Genomic DNA, 15,543 nt, shown 5'->3' on the forward strand with positions numbered 1-15,543 from the left:
TCAGGGCTCATTCTGCTCGCTTGCTGGTGTAGAGCCACCCACTGGCCCTGAGGGAGTAGATGGCTCTGCCACCTGGGGTCCTGCCTCTTCTGTGCTCCTCCCTTGGAGGTAGCCCTGGCCTCTGCCCCTTTGGCCTGGCACTCCTGGCTCTAAGGAGTGGCAACAGCCTTCCCTTCCTGGGCAGTGCCTTCACAGCTGCAGGGAACCCTCTCCCCCTGATCCTGCTCTGCCTCTGCGGGTGAGGAGGCAGACGAATCACCCCTACAGTCCTTCTGATCTCTCTTGAGGACAGGCCACTCAATTTGAAAGGCTTCTTGAAAGAGAATTTCTTCCTCTTCTTGGGGGTCTCTATGGGGGCACCCCTTCCCCCCTTGGCTCCCTGCCTAAAGGATGCTGGCTCTATGGCATCACCAGTGGCCCCCACTGCCTCCTCTGTTCCATTTTTGAGGGTTGACTCCCTTCACCTTTGAGGGGATAAGTCTCCACTGCTTTTCATGTGGCCATTCCTCTGTCTGTCAACTCTGGAGGGGGAAGCATCTTCTGCCTCCTTGGCAGTCAGGTCACTCCAGGGAGCCTTGGAGCTCTGGCTGCCCATGGTTAGGGATTTCTGCTGGGGGGGCAGGGGGCGCAGAGTCACCCCAGCACAAGGAATTGTTTGATTGAGTGGGTCTCGGGGTCAGAGGGATGGGGATGTGGTCTGAGGGTGAAGAGTGTTGGGGGAAACTGAGGTGCACCTCTTCTAGCTGTGACCACTACTTCTCTGCTTCTGGCCAGAATGCCTTGACATTATTTTAATTTTATAAAAATTTCAAGAACTGAAAATATTTGTATAAGGAAAATTATTTGATTTTTATCAAATACAAATTAGAAGTGAAGCAGGATCTGTGAAATTTAATATACCATGATTTGTGTAATATATGCATTCTGGACATTTTATTTTCTTCTTTGGAAAATTTTAAAGAGAAATGGCTTAAATATAAATGCTATAAAATAATCAAGATAACTATACAACAAAGATATAATAATCAAAACAGTAAGTTCCTGACATAAAAGTACAAACATAGAGTAATGAAACATAATGGAGAGCCCAGAAACAAATCTTCACATATATATTAATTAGCATTTGAATATGAAGCAAACAATACTTGTTAGGAAAATGGCAGTCTTCAATAAAAGGAAGTTGAGAAAACTACATAATCACATGGGAAAGAAAGGAATTACATCCCTATTATACACTGCTCACAAAAATTAACTCAGAATTAAAGACTTAAACATAAGACCTGAAACCACAAAACTCTCAGAAGAATATTTAGGAAAAAGTTTGTTGACATCTGGCTTGACAATAATTTTTTAAATATGACAACAAAAGTACAAGAATAAAAGCAAAACTTAGTAAACGGGACTATATCAAATCAAAAGTTTATGCATAGCAAAAGAAGCAATGAACAAAACAAAAATATATTCTACAGAATGTGAGAAAATATTTTCAAATCATATATGTTAAAAAGAAGTTAATATCCAAAATATACAAACAATTCATATAACTCAGTACCAAATAAAGTTTTATTTTAAAGATGGCTAAGGGAATTGAATAGTATTTTGAAAAGCAGAGACATTACTTTGACAACAAAGATCCGTCTAGTCAAGGCTATGGTTTTTCCTGTGGTCATGTATGGATGTGAGAGTTGGACTGTGAAGAAGGCTGAGTGCTGAAGAATTGATGCTTTTGAACTGTGGTGTTGGAGAAGACTCTTGAGAGTCCCTTGGACTGCAGAGAGATCCACCCAGTCCATTCTAAAGGAGATCAGCCCTGGGATTTCTTTGGAAGGAATGATGCTAAAGCTGAAACTCCAGAACTTTGGCCACCTCATGCGGAGAGTTGACTCATTGGAAAAGACTCTGATGCTGGGAGGGATTGGGGGCAGGAGGAGAAAGGGATGAGAGGATGAGATGGCTGGATGGCATCACTGACTCGATGGACATGAGTCTGAGTGAACTCCGGGAGTTGGTGATGGACAGGGAGGCCTGGCATGCTGAGATTCATGGGGTCGCAAAGAGTCAGAAATGACTGAGTGACTGAATGGAATTGAAGGGAATTGAATAGGCATTTCTCAAAAGGAACTGTATAAATGGTCAACAGATACATGAAAATATTCTAGAAATTACTAATCATCAGGGAAATGCAAATCCAAACCCTAGTGATATAACATCTCATACTTGCTAGACTGGCTATTATGAGAGAGAGAGAGATAAAGTGCTTGTGAGAATGTGGAGAAAAGGGAAACTTTCTTGTCCATTGTTAAAGGGAATGTAAATTGGTCAGGTGTTATGGAAAACAATAAGGAGTTTCCTCAAACAATTAGAAATAGTACTAATACATAATTCAACAATTTTATTTTTGTGTATATATCCAAAGGAAAGAGAAAGCAGGATCTCAGGGAGATATCCTCATTCCTATGTTCATTAAAGCACTATTCACAATAGCCAAGATATGGAAACAGCCTATTTATCTATGGATAAACAAAGATATGTTACATACAAAATATAAAGTGTGTGTGTGTATATATATATATATGAAATACTATTCAGTCCTAGAAAAAGGAAAATTCTTAGCTTTGTTTCAACATGGATGAACTTTGAGTGAATTGGCCTAAGTGAAATAAATAATTCTGAGAAAGACAAAAACTGCATTATTTCACTTACATTGAGAGTCTCTAAAAGTCAGACTCATGTAGAGTATAGTAGTGGTTATCAAAGATTGGGAGTTGAAGGAAATGGGGAGATTTTAGTCAAAGTGCTCCATCTTCCTGTTACAAGATGAGTAGATTCTGGGGCTCTAAATCATAGAATTTTGACTGTAGTTCATAATGAAAGTTGTTAGAACATATTTTTCACGTGCTCTCATCACAAGAAAATGAATAATTCTGTCAGGAAATGAAATTAACCCTACTGTCTTAATCATTTCAGACATTCACATGTATTAGTCAATATGTTGTAAAAACTTCCTTGGTGACTTAGCAGTAAAAAATCCGCCTGCCAAAGCAGGAACCTCAGGGTCAATCTCTGGATCAGGAAGAAACACTGGTGACAGAAATGGCAATCCATTTCAGTATTCTTGCCTGGGAAGTCCTTTGGACTGAGCCTGGTGGGCTACAATCCATGGGGATGCAAAGAGTTGGGCAACTAAACAATAGCAAAGTCAACGCACCAGACACCATAAATAAATACAATGTTAAATAATTATATTTCAATAAAGCTGTATAAATTTTTGGAAAAATTTTCGGAAAAATTTTCGGAAAAATTTTCTTATTATTTCACATCTTAATAAGCTTGATAATTACTGACAGTAGCAAAGCCCCCAAGTGGTGCTAGTGATAAACAACTGCTTGCCAATGCAAGAGATGCAAGAGATGTGGGTTTTGATCCCTGAGTCAGGAAGATACCCTGGAGTCGGAGATGGCAACCCACTCCAGGATTCTTGCCTGTAAAATTCCATGGACAGAGGTATCTGGTGGGTTACAGTCCATGGGACTGCAGAGAGTCGGTACTACTGAGCAAGGAAGTACACGGCAGCACCCACAGTAGCAGATACTGAGAGTCATACTAGACTGCTCTTTCTATTATCATTTTCTGCCAGAATTAAGCTACTTAGAAACTCTTTATTCGGTTCTTCCCTGTCCAAATTATCTCATCATTGTAAAAATAAAACTAGTCCCTATCTAACTTCTTTGCAAAGTTAAATTTTCAGGAAGTAACTAAGTATAAGATAAATATATTAATCCACAACTTCCATTACATTAACTATATTAATATAATTTCAATATATATACTAATATTATGTATCTATAATCAATGTGCATTGAAATTATGCACATTTATCAATGCGGAGAAGACAATGGCACCCCACTCCAGTACTCTTGCCTGGAAAATCCCATGGGCAGCGGACCCTGGTAGGCTGCAGTCCATAGGGTCGCTAAGTGTTGGACAGGGCTGAGCGACTTCACTTTCACTTTTCACTTTCATGCATTGGAGAAGGAAATGGCAGCCCACTCCAGTACTCTTGCCTGGAGAATCCCAAGGATGGGAGAGCCTGGTTGGCTTCCATCTATGGGATCGCACAGAGTCGGACACCACTGAAGCGACTTAGCAGCAGCATCAATGTAAAACCCCCTAATATTTTTAAAGAAAAAATAAATATTTACATAAAAAAGAAATCAATTTTCCAATGAAGAAATTAAGATCACAATGTGGTAACAGAAAACAGTAAACTTTCTTGTTCATATTACCTAGTGGTCACTATATCTTTTTTGTTTGTACCAATGTCTCAACATCAGCTTCTGCTGGATCACAAAATATTCCTGGAAATTTCACAGGGTGCTGCTTAGAGCTGACCTTTACTCTTCACAAAGCAAGAAAAGATAATGCCTTATAGAAAATATAAAGAAATTGTCCTAGGGATAGGCTGGATAATCACAAATATGTGATTCTTTTGTCACAAGAACATTTTTTCCTTTTGAAATATTTTTATTTAATTTTTGTAATTTCATTTTTAAGAAATTGAAGCCAGGCATCAGCCTTTATTTCACTTTATATTATCATTAAAAATTTAACTATTCCCATGCTTTGTGAAATCACTTAGTCATGTGCGGCTCTTTGCGACCTCGTGAACTATTTTCGGTCAGACTCCTCTGTCCATAGAATTCTCCAGGCAAGAATACTGGAGTGGGTTGCCATTTCCTTCTCCAGGGGATCTTCTCGACCTAGCAATCAAACCCAATCTCTTGCACTGGAGGCAGATTTCTAACATCTGAGCAACCAGGGAAGCTATACTCTCCAATATTTCTAGTTGTAATTCAAAATAAATATCAGCAGAAGTTTATTTTCTATTATACATATAAATAATGAGAATATGTCCTCAAGTATTATTGAATTTACATATTATTTAATTACTATCTAAAAAATACTCTAAGGGAATGTTGTACTCAACCTCAAGATGTGAGTTGTATAGTCAAATTTATTTGGGGTAAAATTATGGAAAAACCAATCTACTCATTCTATATTTTATTCTCCCAGAAAAATGTCTTTCTTTCATATTCAAAATTGATATTAAAGAAATTATGTACTAAAAAATTTGAGTGAATTTACCCTGTCCACACTTGAAATAAAAAAGTAGAATTGAGTAGAATATTTTGTTTTCAAAATGTGAGCAGGGGTTGAAAGTTGTACATTCTCATGGTCAAGAAAAGCCACCTCAAGTTTAAGAAGAAAGATCTCTGTGACTTGAGGAGAATATGGATGAAAAAATTGTATGATGATATCAAATAAAAGTGAGAAATCTTTGCAAATGTAGGTTTCACTATTAAACCTAGAATAAAACAAGAAATGTTGTACAAAACAAAATACTGCAATCAGATGTATTCACAGCATGGATAACTCATCCAATAGTTTAAAGATATGTTCTCTGAAAAACAACGGGTGCATTTCCCTTCCATGGACTATTTGAGTTCTTCTGGAGAGCCAAGTGTTGTGTATCCATCTGTTACTAGATGTAAGACAGTGTTTTTGGTCCATGCTGCTATCATGAAATACCACAGGCTAAGTGACTTAAACAACAGAAATGTGTTTCCTACAGTTCTGGAGGCTAGAAATCTAATATCAAGTTTCCAGCATGGCTGTGAGGACGCTCCTTCTGGCTCGTAGACAGTCACTTTCTCACTATGTTCCCACATGGCAGGAAGAGACAGGGAAGAAAGAAAGAAAGCACTTTGATATCTCTCTTTATAAAGGGGGCTAATCTTGTCATCGAGCCCATCTTTGCATGAAATGTTCCCTTGGTAGCTCTAATTTTTGTTGAAGAGATCTCTAGTCTTTCCCATTCTGTTGTTTTCCTCTATTTCTTTGCATTGATTGCTGAGGAAGGCTTTCTTATCTCTTCTTGCTATTCTTTGGAACTCTGCATTCAGATGCTTATATCTTTCCTTTGCTCTTTTGCTTTTCACTTCTCTTCTTTTTACAGCTATTTGTAAGGCTTCCCCAGACAGCCAATTTGCTTTTTTGCATTTCTTTTCCATGGGGATGGTCTTGATCCTTGTCTCCTGTACAATGTCATGAACCTCAGTCCATAGTTCATCAGGCACTCTGTCTATCAGATCTAGTCCCTTAAATATTTTTCTCACTTTCACTGTGTAATCATAAGGGATTTGATTTAGGTCATACCTGAACGGTCTAGTGGTTTTCCCTACTGTCTTTAAGTCTGAATTTGGCAATAAGGAGTTCGTGATCTGAGCCACAGTCAGCTCCTGGTCTTGTTTTTGTTTACTGTATAAAGCTTCTCCATGTTTGGCTGCAAAGAATATAATCAATCTGATTTCAGTGTTGACTATCTGGTGATGTCCATGTCTAGAGTCTTCTCTTGTGTTGTTGGAAGAGGGTGTTTGCTATGACCAGTGCATTTTCTTGGCAAAACTCTATTAGTCTTTGCCCTGTTTCATTCTGTATTCCAAGGACAAATTTGCCTGTTACCCCAGGTGTTTCTTGACTTCCTACTTTTGCATTCCAGTCTGCTCTAATGAAAAGGACATATTTTTTGGATGTTAGTTCTAAAAGGTCTTGTAGGTCTTCATAGAACCATTCAACTTCAGCTTCTTCAGCATTACTGGTTGAAGCATAGACTTGGATAACTGTGATATTGAATGGTTTGCCTTGGAAACGAACAGAGATCATTCTGTCCTTTTTGAGATTGCATCCAAGTACTTCATTTCGGACTCTTTTGTTGACCATGATGGCTATTCCATTTCTTCTAAGGGATTCCTGCCCACAGAGGAAGATACAATGGTCATCTGAGTTAATTTCATCCATTTCAGTTCATTTTAGTTCTCTGATTCCTAGAATGTCAACGTTCACTCTTGCCATCTCTTGTTTGACCTCTTCCAATTTGCCTTGATTCATGGACCTGATATTCCAGGTTCCTATGCAGTATTGTTCTTAACAGCATCAGACCTTGCTTCTATCACCAGTCACATCCACAGCTGGGCATTGTTTTTGCTCTGGCTCCATCCCTTCACTCTTTCTGGAGTTATTTCTCCACTGATCTCCAGTAGCGTGTTGGGCACCTACTGACCTGGGGAGTTCCTCTTTCAGTATCCTATTGTTTTGCTTTTTCATACTGTTCATGGGGTTCTCAAGGCAAGAATACTGACGTGGTTTGCCATTCCCTTCTCCAGTGGACCACATTCTGTCAGGCCTCTCCACCATGACCTGCCCGTCTTTGGTGGCCCCACGGGCACAGCTTAGTTTCACTGAGTTAGACAAGGCTGTGGTCCTAGTGTGATTAGATTGGCTAGTTTCCTGAAACACCTACCATTTACTTGGGTTTCTTTTACCTTGGACGTGGGGTATCTCTACACAGCTGCTCCAGCAAAGCACAGCCTCCGCTCCTTACCTTGGACGAGAGGTATCTCCTCACAGCCACCCCTTCTGACCTTGAACATGGAATAGCTCCTCTAGGCCCTCCTGCGCCCGTGCAGCCACTGCTCCTTGGACGTGGGGTAGCTCCTCTCGGCTGCTGCCCCTAACCTCAAATACAGGATAGCTCCTCTCAGCTGCCGCCCTGACCTCGGACTGGGGTAGCTCCTCTCAGCCATTCCTGCTCTGTCGCAGCCTGGCACTCTCGGCCTCTGCCCCTGACTTCAGACGTGGGGTAACTCCTCTTGGCCAATGCCCCTCAGGCATGGGGTCCTCCCGGCTTCTGCCCCTGTTCATTCTCATGACCCCATCTAAATCTATTTATCTCTCAAATGACCCAACTGAGCCTATTTATTACTCAAAGGGCCCACATGGGGTCTCATGGATAAGACAGCAAACAAATTTTTTGTTTTGACTTCGCAAACAAAAAATAAAATCACAGTGATCCATGAGACTGACCAAATTGCCCAAATGCCATTCTGTCTCACTGGTGCCTATCTTCTCAAAGCTGTGAGACTACCAGATTCCAGACCTCTGGATACGTGACCACAGGACTGAACTGCAGGCTAAAAATTAACCGTCCCTTCAGATAATTTTTCATTCGTGTGTTATAAGAAGGACCCTGTCAGAAAGGCAGGACACTGGTTCTCCTTAAGAATCCATCATCCTCTCTTTTCCCTCTAATAAATTTTCCTTTTCTTGCCTAACTCTTTGGCTGGCTCTCTTTTTCTCTGCACTCACCTAACAATGGAGGAGGGGGCAGTTAGGGGTCCAAAACAAGAATTGAGGGGAATATTTAAGTCCATTAAAGTTATAAAATTAGATTTCTTTATTTTTATAACAATCATAAAAAGTGAAATTGTTAGTAGCTCAGTCATATCTGACTCTTTGAAAACCCTGCTTAAAAAGCAGGGGAAGTTACATCTCTCACCTTCTAGGTCAGAAAAATGAGGCAAAAATTTCAGTTGGCCGGTCACACAGAAAGTAGAGGATAGATTCTAAAACTCAGGCAATTATGTTTCAAAGGTCTATACTCACATCTTTACATCATGTGTTAGTTGCTCAGTCATGTCTGACTCTTTGCAACTCCGTGGACGGTAGCCCGCCAGACTTCTCTATCCATGAAATTTTCTAGGCGAGAATACTGGCGTGGGTTGCATTTCCTACTCCAGGAGACTTTCCTGACCCAGGGATAGGAGCTGATAGTTTCCTGTGTCTCCAGCACTGGCAGGCAGATTCTTTACCACTGCACCTCTGGGGAAGGCCATTGTATTACCATTTAAATGACCCAAGCAGTATTAATATAAAATTAAACAGGACCTACTATGAACATGACAAGCAATTTTAAACATATGTATTAATTTTGATGCTGTTTACTAAATATAGGTCTCTGATTGGAAGATAGGATTTGAAAGTTACTTTTAACTCTAAATTTTGGATAAGCTGTAATTTTGATGGATAAATAGATGTGACCACAGAATATTTAGATCAGTCCTTCTTTGATTTGGCATATTAAGAACTATAGTAGGGCAGAATTTGTATTAATAAATTAAATACAAAAACAAATGTATTTCAATAATCCAGGGTAAATGAAACTACTCAAAATATCTGAACTGGCTTCACTTCTGCAATTACTGGTGGAAGATCAGTGTCTCTCTCTCTAAAATGGTAAAATAAAATAAAAAAAAAACAGATAAAATAGAGAAATCATTTTTATGAGAGTAATAAGGTCCTCCTAAAGCCAAAAGAAAATAAAATTCCAGAGGAAAAGGGAAATCAGAGAGGTGAGCTGGATTCTGCTGCCATTTTCCCCCAGGGGCATTGGCATGTTGGGATGTTGAGCAGGTTGTAAAGCCTTAAGCAAACAGGTACAAAGGACTGACTTTGACAATGAGTGAATCATTATGGAACACAATATAATTTACAGCAGAGACCTAGGTGGCCTCAAATACATTTCCCCTCAGGAGGCTTGTTTACTCTTGGGTCCCTATAGATTAGGAAACCAAATACCTGTGAGCAAAGACTCAAAATCTAAATGGATTTTTGTAATCCTGTGAGACAGAGAAAGACTAGAGTTTAAGACTCCATCAGAGAGAGGAATTCTGCAGAGCATACCAGGCTGAAGCAACAAAGTGCCAAGGATGAATAAGAGCAGACCATTATCTTTTGGATCTGAGAGGGATTCTCAGAGGTAATATCTCTATTGCTGGCTTAGAAGATGCATGGGGCTATGTAGCAAGAAATTCAAGTGGCTTCTGGGGGTTTAACCAATAGCTAACAGGTAATAAAGGAATGGGAAACTGTAGACTAAAAAAAAAAAAAAAAAAAAAAAAAAAAACACACCTCATGAGATTTAGGAGTTAAGTTTTATTGGGGGCAATATGTGGAATGCAATCTGGGAGACAGAAGCTCAGATAGCTCTGAGAAACTGTTCCAAAGATGTAGGGTGAAAAGACAGTATATATGTGATTTTGGCAAAGGGGGAGTACATGCAATCAAGTACATATTTTTTGTATAAAGTTTCTGCTGGTCACAGAAAGCAACTCTCACCGTGAAGGGTTTTAGTTCTAGATATGAGGAGATAAAAGAATTGGGCTCATTAAAGAGAATTGGCTCAAAAGAATTCAAAGAATGCAAAAGAATCGGCTCCTGAGGCTATCTCTTATGGCTCAGACAGGAAAGAATCTGCCTGTAATGCAGGGGACATGGGAAGATCCCCTGGAAAAGGAAATGGCAACCCACTCTAGTATTCTTGCCTGAAAAATCCCATGGACAGAGGAGCCTGAAAAGCTACAGTCCACAGGTCACAAAGAATCAGTCGGATACAACTGAGCACATAAGCATGAAGGAGAACAAAGTACATCACTACAACCACAACAAAGGCCTGTCCTGCCAGTTTCCTGGAGCACAGAGTGCCTCATTTCTTTTCTCCACCCTCAACTCCTTCAATGGGTGTTGGAGATCAGCAGCTGCAGAAGCACATGATTTAATCCTTGTAGAGACAGAAGGCAAGCCACCATGGCAACTGCCAATTGGTGGTTGACAAACCTCATATTAGAACTGCAAAACTGAATTCTTCCATAACTATGTGAGCCTAGAAGAGGACTCCATGTTTCACATGAGAATGCAGATTGACTGACATCTTCAGTTTCCTTTTGAGTCTGTGAGCTGATGGCCCAAACACATTGTATCTGAACTTTTGAGCTATAGAATTGTGAACTGAAGAAGGCTGAGAAATTAATGTTTCATAATTTGAAAACGAAAGTGCACACTGGAAATTACATTTTAATTTTCCAGAGAAAATGTGGGTCAGGCATAAGAAAGGATATGTTATATTTATATTTTTTGCCAGCTATCATCAGGAAAATGGCAAGAACATTACATATATAGAGATACATTTATAGATAGTCTGAGTCTTTATTTTCCATGTCATTGAATGTTTACTTCTTTCTAGCAAGGTCAAAATCATATTTCAAAGGAAGATACATTGTTTGGAAGCAACAGCCAGTTTATTGAAAGTAAAACTAAAGATTTGTGTATTCTCATATGGAAAAAAATGCAATTTTTATATTTTAAGTCATCCTTTCTGAGTTTAGATGACGTCTCATTTCAACTCTTGAAAGTATTATGATATAAATTTTATTTATATATAAAATTATTGCTTTTAAGTGGTAGGTTTCTGATGGGGAAAGCAATGAGATCCTGTTATATACTAATATTCTTCTCAAAATCATTTGAGAGGTTTGATATATTAAGGGGGTCTCTAGGAAAAAAATGATATTACAAAGTGCCTTTGGATATAAACATTTAAAAGTTCTTTAAAAGATATGTGTTCACATTTGTTATGTTGTATGAGCTTTGAACTTTTTATTGAAAAACTTCACAGCTCACAAATATAAGAAAATATAAAACCGCAGACAAGAGCAAAGTGCAGGGTAAAAGACCGTTACTAGCAAACTAATTTAAGTGGACTGGCGAGCCATACCTTTTACAGTATTAGATATGTGCCCATGTATGGAATAACTGGTAGCATTACAATATGTAAAAATATGAGATTTTACCAAAACTAGTAAGTTGCGAATTTATGGTTTAATTACATTTCATTAAAAGCATATTTATTGTAAATGTCAACACTGCTCAGATACAGTTACACTCCTGTTCTGTCTATGAAATGTGGAGACTGATCTATTTCAACATTGTTTAGTTTATAAACAGGTAAAAATGTCAATGCAAAATTTGATATGGAAAAATTTAAAATTAAGAGGAAACAAATATACAGCTGGCTTTGGCGATAGAAGAGCTGTTATATCCTAGTACTACACAGGAAGATGGGAGACTAGAATACAAGCCTGATGGTGGTTGGTCCTAAAAGTTCATGCAATAATATGTAGGAATCTCAAAAATATTGAATTCAAAAAGTATATCCTGCAAAGATTCCACTTATAGAGAACAAAGAATATTTTTCCAACTGTGTATAAAATCAGGTAAAATTGATGTATTCTGCAATGGACGAGAACACTGGTTTTCCTCCTTGTGGGTTTAGTGACTGGATGGAAGAACGGTGGTGGGGGGTGATGTTGCTTTTCAGATTTTTTAATCATCAGTTTCTTGACTTAGTTTCAGGTAACACAGAATATTCAGATTTTTTAAAATACTCAGATTTTTTAAAATACTCTGAATATTTTAAAATATTCAGATTTTTTAAAAGTGGCATCTGCACTTTTCTGTATGTATGCTATATTTAAGCATAAAGTTGTAAAATATTGTATATATTAAGTAAGAATGCTAAGTGTTAGAATCTAATATATTAAAGAAAAATATAAATAAAGATGTTTCCTATTGTAAAAAGAATTTGCAATCATCCTAAAAATTACATGTGATTTAAAAATGTAATCTCAATGTATATTTATCTCCCTGAGAATGAAGACTATATTTCCCTTGGGTATCAATTTACACAATTAATTGATAGATATATCTCTATACTAAAAGATATATTTCCAAGATGTAGAGAAAAATAAATGCACATGAACAAATTAAGAGAAGGCAATAATTTATAATTAGCTGAAATTTTATATTCAGATTCAGAGGAAAAATTCTACTAAAAAAAACACAGAACTCTATGGAAGTCCTCTTGAATTACCCAAAGCTAATCATCTAAGCAATATCAATTTCAGTAATATACAGAAACACTAATGTAGAATTTTTGGCTATGTACCACCCTGAGAATTTGATAAGTTTTCACTTGAGAAAACTCTTGGAAGTCCCTTGAAAAGCAAGGCAATCAAACTAGTCAATCCTAATGGAAATCAACCCTGAATATTCATTGGAAGGATTGATGCTGAAATTGATGTTCCAATACTTTGGCCACCTGATGTGAAGAGCCCACTCGTTAGAAAAGACCCTGGGAAAGTAGGAAGGCAGGAAGAGAAGGGGGCAACAGAGGATGAAATGATTGGATGGCATCACCAACTCAATGAACATGAGTTTGAGCAAACTCTGGGAGATAGTGAAGGACAGGGAAGCCTGTGTGTTGCAGTCCATGGGGTCTCGAAGAGTCAGACATGGCTGAGCAACTGAACAGCAATAACACCCATTCAAACTTTATGAAAAGCCTTATCAAGTGAGTAGGTATTCCAAAGAAACAACGTGTGTGTGCTTTATTAATGAGTGCTCTATTAATTTGTTTAGGAATAGGACCATCTCAGAGCAATAATTACTTTACCCAAAGGTGTGCTCCAGGAGAGTGGGATTCAAAAGCAACAATGTCATTATAGTTCTAGAAGAAGCAAATTAATATGACTAGGGTTTCCTGACATATTTATACCCTGTGAATGTGAAAATGTTAAACACCCAGTCATGTCTGATTCTTTGCAACCTCATGGACTGTAGTCTGCCAGGGTCCTCTGTTCATGGGATTCTCCAGGTAAGAATACTAGATTAGGTTGCCATTTTCCCCTCCAGGGGATCTTCCTGACCCAGGGATCCAAACTGAATGTCCTGCATTGCAGGCAGATTTTTTACTGTCTGAAGTGAAGTTGCTCAGTCGTGTCCGACTCTTGGCGACCCCACCAGGCTCCTCCGTCCATGGGATTCTCCTGTCTGAACTACAAGAGAATCCAGATTTATATCATATGTGGATTTAAAAACTTGTTCCTCTCAGATAGTTTATTATTTATGCATGACAATCCATTCTTAGAATTGATATTTCTGTGATTATTTCATGTATAATTTTCCCTGTAGACCTGCAAGGTTATTCCAACCTTTAGATACCAGTCTCAAAGCACAAGGAGGAAGCTGATCCATGTTTAAGAAAGACTTCCACATTGTAAGGAGAGAATCCACCCCAAAGTATATTGTTATTTATTTTGAATTGAAACAGGCTATTGAGATAACAAATCCCCTTGAGATTAAAGGAGAAAACTTTGGATAAAGTGAGAAGTATTCATGGTGAATAATGTTTTTGAAATAGCTCTTTGTCTATGTCCTTATAGTTATTTTTCAGTTAATTTTTAGCGTCTTACAACTTGAGGAATGATTAGATGCAACACTATATATATGCAATGCAAAGCAAATTCATCAGTAAGTAACATATAACCGAGAATCAGCATCAACTTGCTCAAGTTTTTAAATGACTAGGAGGTTCCAAAAGCATTCCTTAATTGTACATATACATATTTACTTTTTAATTTGGGCTTCCCTTGTGGCTCAGCTGCTAAAAACTCCATCTGCAATATAGGAGACCTGGGTTCAATTCCTGGGTTGGAAAGACCCCCTGGAGAAGGGAAAGGCTACCCATTCCAGTACCGTGACCTGGAGAATTCCATGGACTGTATAGTCCATGGGGTCACAAAGAGTCAGACACGACTGTGTGACTTTTACTTTCAATTAAACTATAATTAAACAAATGACTTTAACATCTCAAATATTTAAGATGTATTCTTAAAACCATATGCAATTATTTATATATATATATATATATATATATATATATGGATATATTTGTATGAGTGATTAGTTCAAGGATAGCCATCAAATAATATTAGAATTAACTAGGAAACAGGGAAATTTGGCATCTTTGATAAATTATCAATTAAACCTCTTTTAGAGAACGATTTTCAGTAATTATGACATGCTAAACTGAAAGCTGTAACCATTTTAACATGTATCTATAAAATTAATCTATTTAGTGGGCTAATTTGTAGATGACTCAAATCAATTTAAAAAGATGGCCTTTGGACTTAATAGATGATAAAGTGAAGGGCTCTAAAGGCAATACAAAAGATAAAATTTAAACAGTCACAAAGTAATCACATTACAGAATACTTACTGATAAAATTGCCTGAAACATATATGAAAATAACTTGGCAAAATACCCTAAGGAACCTCTCCATATATGGGTTCTCATTTTCTCTCTCACTCTATCTCACACACACACAGTGAGAGTTTACCATTTATAATCACTTACACAATATAATATAAAATGATATGCTAAAAATGTAAAGTTTTACTAAGCTGATACTGAAAGGACTGGTTATCTTTGAAAAACTTAAAAATTAATTTCTTGAAGGTAGGGACTTTATTCTGATCAGAACTGAAGAATTCTTGACACATAAACCATATTTGTGAACAATTTTCAATAAACAAATGAGCAAATATAATATGGAAAAACATCACACAAAGGCATATCAAGTTTAAAATTTTAGCCAGCAATTTTACATGTAATATTTGTGGGATACAGTTATGAATCACAAGCTGGAATCAAGATTGCTGGGAGAAATACCAACAACCTAAAAAATGCAGATGATACCACTCTAATGGCCGAAAGTGAAGAGGAACAAAAGAGCCTCTAAATGAGGGTGAAGGTGGAGAGTGAAAAAGCTAGCTTGAAACTCAACATTAAAAAGACTAAGACCATGGCATCCTGTCCCCATGGCAAATAAAAGGGGGGAAAGTAGAAGCAGTGACAGATTTTGTTTTCTTGGATTCCAAAATCACTGTGGACAGTGACAGCAGACCGTGAAATTAAAAGACACTTTCACTTTGGAAGGAAAGCTATGACAAACCTAGAAAGCATTTTAC

At 37.8% G+C, this 15,543-nt stretch overlaps 1 pseudogene; it reads right to left on the reverse strand.

Moving 5' to 3' along the window:
• LOC128066028 (MARCKS-related protein-like) lies at positions 1–595 on the reverse strand (annotated as a pseudogene).
• Between the last annotated feature and the right edge of the window lie 14,948 nt (positions 596–15,543).

This window comes from Budorcas taxicolor, chromosome 20, assembly GCF_023091745.1.
Source record: "Budorcas taxicolor isolate Tak-1 chromosome 20, Takin1.1, whole genome shotgun sequence".
In the NCBI taxonomy this organism is placed as follows: Eukaryota; Metazoa; Chordata; class Mammalia; order Artiodactyla; family Bovidae; genus Budorcas; species Budorcas taxicolor.